This window comes from Miniopterus schreibersii (assembly GCF_964146895.1).
Source record: "Miniopterus schreibersii genome assembly, chromosome: 16".
Lineage (NCBI taxonomy): Eukaryota > Metazoa > Chordata > Mammalia > Chiroptera > Miniopteridae > Miniopterus > Miniopterus schreibersii.
This window is the reverse complement of record NC_138116.1, coordinates 33572927-33582540: the sequence shown is the minus strand read 5'-3', so window position 1 is coordinate 33582540 and position 9614 is coordinate 33572927.

The window sequence follows — 9614 nt, the reverse complement described above, 5'->3', positions numbered from 1 at the left end:
TTCAAACAACTGTGGACGTCTCTGCTCACTCCAGTGTCTACAGTCCACCTATGGACCTGGAGGAATGGCATCAAATACCAGTGCCCAGAGCTATGGACCCCGAAAGCCCCAGGCTGGGCTGTGCCATTTCCACAGTATGATCACTTTAGTCACCCTCAGACCCAAGCCCCTCTTGAGCCATTATCTTAGTCATCTGCTTACAGAGGCTGTCTTTTATGGAGAAGTTGCATTTTCCTGCTCTTGTCACTCACAGCACACCAGGAACTGTTGTCACCAAGCCACGTGTGCTGCCTGGAGTGGGTCCTGATCATGAAAAGGCCATATAGCGATATAGCAACTACTAGGCAATTTTGTCAGAGAAAGCCTCGTTCAGTGTTCACATTGGAAGATGGATTGAGGGAGAACATTTTTCTCATACACTCATTCATTCACTTCATTCTTCCATTTATTCATGTAAGTAATATTTAAATAGTGAGAACCACACATTGGCCCAGGCCTTGGGGATACATAAGAAAGATGATATGATGTCCCTGTGCTCTTGGAGCTTTCGTTCTTGATTGTGGTTAACTTCCCAAAATGATCTTTAGTTACAAATAACAGCACTTCTAACGCATTTAAGCAGAAGATGACTTTACTGAAGATTATTTGATAGTCTAAAGAATGTCTGGCACCCTAGCCAGTTTGGCTCAGTGCTAAGAGCGTTCGCCCTCAGACTGAAGGGTCTAGGGATTGATTCGGCCAAGGGCATGTACCTAGGTTGTAGGCTCGATCCCCGGCCCTGGCTGGGGTGCATTCGAGAGGAAACCAATCGATGTGTCTTTATCACGCGGATGTTTCTCTCTCTCTCTCTCCCTTCCACTTTCTCTGAAAAGCAATGGAAAAAATATCCCAGGTGAAAATTAAAAAAAAAAAAAGAAAGAAAAGGAATGTCTAGGGTGGCCAGACAGTCAGGCTGGGCAGCTCTAGATCTGCATTAGATCGACTGTTCAATCCAGCAGCCACTAGCCACATGAGCACTTGAAATGTGGCTAGTCTGAATTGAGATGTATTTTAAGTGTTAAATATACATTGAGTTTCAAAGGCGTAGTACAAATTAAGAATATAAATTATCTAGTGAATGCCTTTTAATATTGATTACATGTTGAAATCATATTTGGGATATACTGGGAGTTAAATATATTATTACGATGATCTCACCTTTTTAATTCTTTAAAAATGTGGCTATCAGGCAATTTAAAATTATTTATGTGGCTCACTCTAGATTTCTATTGGACAGCACTGCTCTAGTGTTAGAAATAACATGCCAGTTGCACAGGGGTTGGGGAGAAAGAGGGGAGAATAAACAGAGCATGGAGGATTTTCAGGACAGTGAAACTACTCTGTATGATACTATAATGGTAAATATGTGTCATTATACGTTTGTCCAAACCCATAGAATGTACAACACCAAGAATAAACCCTAATGTAAACTATGAAGAATAAAATATGCCAATTACACAGCTAGGCTGCTCACAGGCAGGAGGCAGGAAGGACTCCACCACCATTGGATACCTGCATAGTAGTTCACTTAGCAGTTTCTAAGCATCATCACTATTGGTAGGACCTCTGCCCCGACTGCCTCTGACAGCCTTGCCACCCTTGTCATGCCAGTGCCACCTTCCTCATGGCACTGTATACTGAACTCAGGTCTGGTGGGGGTGCATCTGATGGGTGGCCATCTCAAACTTTTGGGCCCTGGCTTCAAAGGAGGTTGGGCAGGCAAGTCCTGGCATCTACCTATGGTAGGTGGGAAATTACCAAAATATAAGAAATGGGATCAAAAGATGCTGAGAAGTGTCTACACATATAACAAATCTCATTACGGGTACCAATCACCATCCGGAAACATTTGTTTGCAGCATGTGCACCAGCAGGTCGTGAAGGGTCTAAGCATGGGGTATGCATGCACACACATTTAAAGAACCTTGTCTGAGCTTCCACATCAGTTTGAAAGAATGATGCCAACAGAACAGATTCTCCTGATTTAGTGTAGTTGTTTTTTCAACAACAGGAGTCTCTGACCATCACTTCAACCTTTTCACTAGTATCCTCAACTCTCTTGCCCAGCTGTCTTTGTGTTACATCAGTCCTTAATCATTCCAGTTCCCCACCTTCTCTGTGTATACGGGCAAGTGAACACTGCTGAAAAACAAATCACACATCTGAGCAGATTGGTACCTCTATAAATTTGTCCCAACATTGACTGGAATCTGTGGTTGCCTGGCCATCCTTCCTTGTTTCCTTCATCAGCTCTCTCTACTGTTCTCCACAGTGGCTATTTCTTAACCCTCCCCACCCCCTTAGCCCCATGGTCAGCAAATAGCCTTGCTACCCATTTCATGGAGCACACAGAAGAGAACTCTCCCAGACTCCTGCCCCCACACTTGCAAAGTCACCTGCATCCACATTAGTTCTTTCCTCCTTCCCTCTAGTTACAAAGGAAGTAGGATTCCCCCTCCTGTTTAAAGCCTACTTGTCCGCCTGTGCTCTGGGGCACACCTCTTACCTTTCTCGGGACTCTGCTCAATTCATCATCCTTTTGTTCTCCTGAATCTTTATCATTTTCCTTTCCACTGACGCCTTACCATCAGCATTCCAGATTATTTTCAACTCCTTCATCTTAAAAGACAAACACAACCCCAATCCAACAGCCTACTTTCTAGCCACTGCCTTCTATCTTTCAACTTACTGATAGTCCTATGTCTTGAACAAGTCACCTATGTCAGTCAGTCCATACTCTACTATGACTTCTACCCTGCACCTCTGTTATCAGTGTGCTTACTAAGGTCAACAACAACTTCCTTGTTGCTAAGGCTGGCAGGTGAATGAAGCAGGGCTCAGAGGTGGGTGGCACCAGGGACAGATAAGGACTTCCTGGAGTCCTAAACACCCACAACAGGTGAAGAGAGGTCAGGTTTTCAGGGAACTAGATCTTAGCAGGTGTTGAGTCTCAAATTCACCTTTTCTGGCCACACTGTGCTTTGTGAGAACAGCAGGAAATGATAGCTGAGTCCTGGGTTCTAGCTCTGGATTTATCTGTCTCCTCGTGAATTTGGGCAGGCCCCTCCTCCTCTGGGGCTAGGTCTACCTGATGGGACCATCAGGGTTATTGTGAGGAGCCCAGCAAGCACTGAGGGTAAGTGGGCTACTCTAGAGCCTGTAGGAAGCTTGGAGTCCTAGCAAACATTTCCTTTGAGGGACCCAAAAGCCTTACACTCAGGACCTTCTGAAGGAACACAGGTTCCATCCCATTTTACAGATGGCAGAACTAAGGTACCAAGGGACAAAGAGGCTAATTATCACTTAGAAGGAACTGCGGGCATCTATGCATGCATTGTTACTACTCCACCATGATCTAGAAAGGAACACATTTGCTGCTCAAACCCGTGACAGCAGCTGGGAGAGTAGGGTGCAACGTAGGAACATCAGTAGAACTTAAGACCAAGTTTCTGTCTTCAGAGTGATGCGTACATATCCCTCCCCTAAGCTATTACCCTGCCTTTTTTTTCTTTCATAGTCAAATTTCTTGAAAGAGGAGAGATTCTTTCTTCAGACTCTACAATGACTTCCTACTGCAAATAGAGTAAAATCTACTCCTGACCTTGCCCTAGGAAGCCTCCAACAACACAGCCTGGTATTCTCTCTCCTCATTCCTTTTGTCCCAGCCCTACAACCTTCTTTATGCTCTTACATCAGTTCTGGGGCCTTTACATTCGTGATTTCCTAAGCCTGAATCACTGTTCCTCAGGCTGCCTCCTTTTTGCCATTCAAGTCTCAATTCAAATGTCACTGCCTCAGAGAATCTTCCCTAACCACCCTTTAGTCAGCCTTTTCTGATGCCCTATTTTGTTTCCTTCACAGCATATCTCAGTATATGCAATTATCTTTTTAATTTGTTGACTGGTTGACAGTTTCTGCTATAATGTACACTCCTTGAAGATCTTTTTTTGTTTGTTTGTTTGTTTACTGCTGACTCAGAAGTGCCTAAAATAGTACCAGCACGTAGTAGGTCCTTATGAATATGTGCTAATTCACTTCCTCCACTGCCCATTGGCCATTTGTTCCTCTGTCTCTGCACCTCTGGCTTTGGCCTGTGCCATTCCCTGACCTTGCTCTCTCACCAAGGTCCCCCATGATTTCTGTCACCAAAGGACACTTTGGTCCTTTCAATCTGTTTCTGATTTAACACCCACATTGACTGCTTCCTCCTTCTTGAAAACCCTTCTTCCCTTAACCATTACTACCACCTATTCTCCTGGCTTTGATCCTCTGTAGTTTCTCCGGAGTCTTCCTGCAGATTCCCTCTGCCCTCTACCACACCTTTCAAAGCTCGTCTTCCTCAGTATGCTTCACACTTGAACCACTGTATTCTCTTATATTCCAACTGTTTAAATATCCAAGTTCCTTCCATTTCAAACATTCTTTTTCTTTCTTGCCTTATTGCATGGGCCAGCATCACCAGCACAGTTGAATAGAAATGGTGATACTGGACACTCTTGTCGTGTTTCTGTTCCTAAGGGAAACTCTTTCCAGGTCTCACCATTTAACCTTACACCAAGGATTTTTTTTTTATAGTTCCCATTTAACAGCTTAGGAACATTCCTCTATATTTCTAGTTTATTATCACTTATAAAAAGTGGGTATTAAATTCCATCACATTCGTTTTCTATATCTGCATGCCTCTCCCACTCCTCTCTTAATCTATTAATGTGGCAAATTATGTTAATTAATTTCCTAATAATAAACCAACCTTATATTCCTGGACATAGCCAACTTGAACATGATATACTGTTTGGTTTTTTTACATATTGCTGTATTCAATTCAGTGATATTTTTCTTTTAAGATTTTTGCAACTGTGTTTGTGATTTACACTCACCTACAACTTTCCTTTTCTCAGACTGATCTTATCAGGTCTTTTTTTCTTTTAAAAATATATCTTTATTGATTTCAGAGAGAGGAAAGGAGAGGGAGAGAGAGAGATAGAAACATCAGTGATGAGAGAGTCATTGATAGAGCCTGCAACCCGGGCATGTGCCCTGACGGGGAACTGAACCCCGATTGCCTGGATCCCAGGTCAACGCTCAACCGCTGAGCCACACCTGGCTGGGTTCAGGTCTTGATATCAAGATTATGCTACTCTTATAAAATGTATCCTCTGTCCCTTACTCTATAATAGTTTGTCTAAAATTAGAATTATATGATCTTTGAAATTTGGTGAAAAATATCAATAAAACCATCTGGGCCTGTAGTTTTCTTTGTAGCAAGACATTGAACTAAAATTCCATTTATTTAATAGTAATTAAATTAATTAGGCTATTACTTCTTAATTCACTTTTTTTTTAAAGCAGCTCACATTTATTGACACTTACTATGTGCCAGGCGCTTTATATTATTTCATCTAATCTCCACAACATTCCTGATGATGTATGGACATATGTCACTAGACATATGTATAAGCCCCAGAAATTTCTCTCTAGGTGGTGGGAGTTGTGTGGTCCCACTCTCACTTCTTCTTCTTTTTTTTTTTTAATATATTTTTATTGATTTGAGAGACAGAGAAAGGGAGAGGGAGAGATAGAAACATCAATGATTAGAGTTATTGATCAGCTGCCTCCTGCACACCCCCTGCTGGGGATTGAGCTGGAAACCCAGCCAGCATGGCTCAGTGGTTGAGCGTGGATCCACGAACCAGGAGATGGCCATTTGATTCCTGGTCAGGGCACATGCCCTGGTTGTGGGCTTGATCCCAGTAGGGGGCATGCAGGAGGCAGCCCATCAATGACTCTCTCATCATTGATGGTTTTATCTCTCTCCCTCTTCCTTTCTCTCTCTGAAACCAGTAAAAAAACATATATTTTTTAAAAAGTGTATCTATTAAAGCTGGGGACAGTGAGAGTTTAGGAGAAAGAAAACAAAGGTTCATGCCTGAGATAAGGAGTGGCGTGCTGCAAAGACAGCCTAGCTTTCTTCTTTTTAAATATAAACACAGAAAGTTAATATATTTTCCTTTAAGTATTTTTTTATTTTTTAATCTCAAGAAAGATTAGTAAAATTAATAATCTAAGAGGCTTATCCTGTGGCTTCAAGAACACCTTGGCACACCACTCTGTACTATCCTCTGCCAGGTACACTAACCCAAATTTAATAATCATAGATCTAGATTAATCTTGAAAGAGTATCCTATTATTAATTTAATAGGATTGACTCATTCATTCAACAGATATTTGTTGAGTTCCTACTACATAGCATCATCATATTAAATTCTGAGAACAGAGAGGTGAAATAGAACCCTGCCACTGCAAAGCTTAGTGACAATTGAAAAGAAAAAAAATGCAATACTGTATGATAAATATTAGGATAGTAATACATGCTGGAAATAGGAAACATAAGAGTAAGATTTTTAATTTTGAGACTGAGAAAGGTTTTCTGGAGAAAACTGCTTCCTTTAAGGACCTGAACGATGAATTAGTAGGGGTTTGCCAAGTACATAGTAGAAAAAAGTATTCTAGGCCTTTGGAACAGTGAATGGAAAGACCCAGAGGTGTAAAAAAAACCTTGACCTTTTGGAGGAAGGAAAAGAAGTGTGTCAGGAGAGGATAGTGTCAGGAAGAGGCACAGGATGAGAGAGTCAGGATGAAGCTGGAGAGTTCCTGGAGACTAGACTGTGAAAGGCAATCAAACCATATTGGGGAGCTTGGACTTCATCCTAAAACAGCTGGGAGGCCATGGAAGACTTTTTAAGTAGGAGTGGGACAATAGCAGATTTTCATTTGGAAAGTTTTGCTCTGGCTGCAGAAAACAGAGGGGAGGGAGGGTCAATACCAGTGGCCAGGAGACCCTTACGGAGTTGTGGCAGTCATCCAGGCTTGGATTAAGGAGTGTCCACAGGAATGGAAACTAAAAAACATTTAGGCCTTGGTGATCAATCAGATGTAGGGGTGAGAAAGGAGGAGCACCAAGGCTGACTCTCCTGTTTCTGACTTAGGTGACTGGGTCCCATTGGTTGGGACAGGGCAGGTCTGGGGAGATGATGGGTTCCAATCATGGTAGTTTGAGGTGTTCATGGGACACTTCTCCACCTCCTGGTTTTATCTGAACCCAGCTGTCTTCAAAGGACTCAGTTTTCTCAGCCCTCTCAAGGGAAGGCTATCTTCTCTCACATCCTATGACTCTCAGGGCCAGCTTAGCATCTCCTTGTTCCCCACTACTGCTTTTCAACCTTCCCTCCTCCTCTTCTTTTTCCTTCCCCTAACCCTAGTTCTTTTTTCAAAAAATTTATTTTAGAGGTAGAGAGAGAAACATTGATCTGCTGTCCCACTTATTTATGCATTCATTGGTTGATTTTTGTATGTGCCCTGACTGGGGATCGAACCCAAAGCCTTGAGCTTATTGGGAAGGCTCGTTAACCAACGGAGTTATCCCAGCCGGGGGGCTAACCCAAGCTCTTTGGAGGTTAAAGCCATCTAGCTGTACCACCTATTACTCCTTTTATTGCTATCACCTGTTGACCCCTTCACCCATGACTTGGCTCCTGGTTTACACTCTTCTTCCTACTCTGGCCCTCATCCTGGGGGACTTAATTACCCATGTGGATGACCTATCTAGTACTCCTGCCTCCCACCTCCTTGATTGCCTCCCCCACCCTCCACACCAGGCAGCCTCTCCCATGTCCACAGGAGACCACCTCACCACCGGTGACCATACCACAGCCAAATTCTGGATTTCAAGTCACCCACCCTGACCACCATTTCCTAGCCTTCCAGTGCATGTACTTTGGTGTCTACAGCACACAATTCTTTAATTTCATCAAGACCTCATTATCTGTACCACTTTTTCAGTATTCATCAGCTCCCTCTTGTTCTGACTTCCCTTCTCTACTCAGCTTAGAAAAAAGTCCATCGCCACACTCTCTTCATACACCTTCAACGAACTTACCTGTCTCCACCTTTCTCCTTTACTTGGCTGGCTAACCCCCAACCCTAGATGTATCTGCTATCAGCCTTCTCCATGCCTGCACCTGAGCAGATGAACATTCCCAGAAACATTACTACACTGTACCTACTGGGTCCCCTTTCAGCTCATGACCTCAGGCCCAGCTAAGCACTCAACACTGAGATCTCTATTTCTTTACCTTACATTGAGCCCCCTCTGCTTCACCTGCTATCAGCATTGCTCCATCAGAATCCTTCTATCAAGGTCAACAATTCAGTGAACACTTCTCGGACCCTCATCTTTCTCTGCTTCTCAGCAGCATGTGGTGGTGGATCATTCTTGATCCTTCCTTCCTTCTGGAAACACTGTCTCCTTAGCTTTTGTAACACCACACACTGGTTTCTCTCCTTTATGTTCACTCTTTCTCAGTCTTCATTGCTGGCTCCTCCTCCTCTACCTGACCTCTAAATGTCTGGGTGCTTCTCAGCTCATTTGTAGGCTTAGAAAACCCTCTGCCTCCAAAAAACTCATTACACTCTCTCCCTAGGCAACCTAATGCTGCTCTCTCCAAATCTGTATCTGTAGCTTTGGCCTCTTCAGTCTTATGTATGCATATGCTAATTTGACATCTCTGCTTGGATGGCTAATAAACAGCTAACATAGAATTCGGCCAAAATAGATCTCTTAATGCCACCCCTCCCCCAAAACTGTTGTTCCCTTCCCCCTTTTTGAAATCAAGCCAATCATTCCAGGAATCAGAAACCCAGGAGTCATCTTTCCCTTCGCCCACATTCAACCTGTCAGCAAGCCCTTTCTATTTTTCTTCCAAAATTTATCTCAAATCCATTCCCTATCCTCCTCCTCACACTGGCTTTACCACCCCTGCCCCATCCTGGTTCAAGCCACCACCTGCAATAGCCTCCCAGCTGGTCTTCCACTGTAAGCTCGTCTCTTTTCTATAAGCACTAAAGGGAGTTTTAAACAATGTGAATCAGGTCACACCCCTCTCAAGGCTTCCTTTGCAACTAAACTAAAATCCAAACTCTTTGCTGTGGTCATGTTGTAAGATGATCCCTGACTGCCTCTCTAACCTCCTCTTAGTCTCCTTTTCAGCAGGCTCCAGGAGAGCCGCCCCACCCATGCTGACCTCCTTTCTAGTCTTTGGATAAACCAAGCTCTTTCTTACCTCGTGGCCTTAGCATTCCTCTGCTTGAAATGCTCTTCCCTAGAATCTCTAAATGGCATCTTCTGTTTGTAATTCAGATCTCAGCCCAAACATAAATTCTTGAGAGGACTTCCCTGACTACCTTTATCCATATAGACCCTTTTCCTCAATTATTCGCTCATTCTATTTCCATCATATCACTCACTTATCATAATCCAAAGCTGACTTGTTTACTATTTGTTTACTTTTTTACTTTTCTTTTCCACTGGATGTCAGCACCATAGGGCAAGGACTTGGTCTTGGTTTACTCCCAGACCTCAGGTCTTAGAATTGCCTTTAGTTCATAGTAGGTGCTCAGTAAACATTTGTTAAAAAAAAAATTAAAAAGCCCGGCCAGGAGTGGCTCAGCGGTTGAGTGTCGACCTAGGATCCAGGTGATCGGGGTTTGATTCCCGGTCAGGGCACATGCCCGGGTTG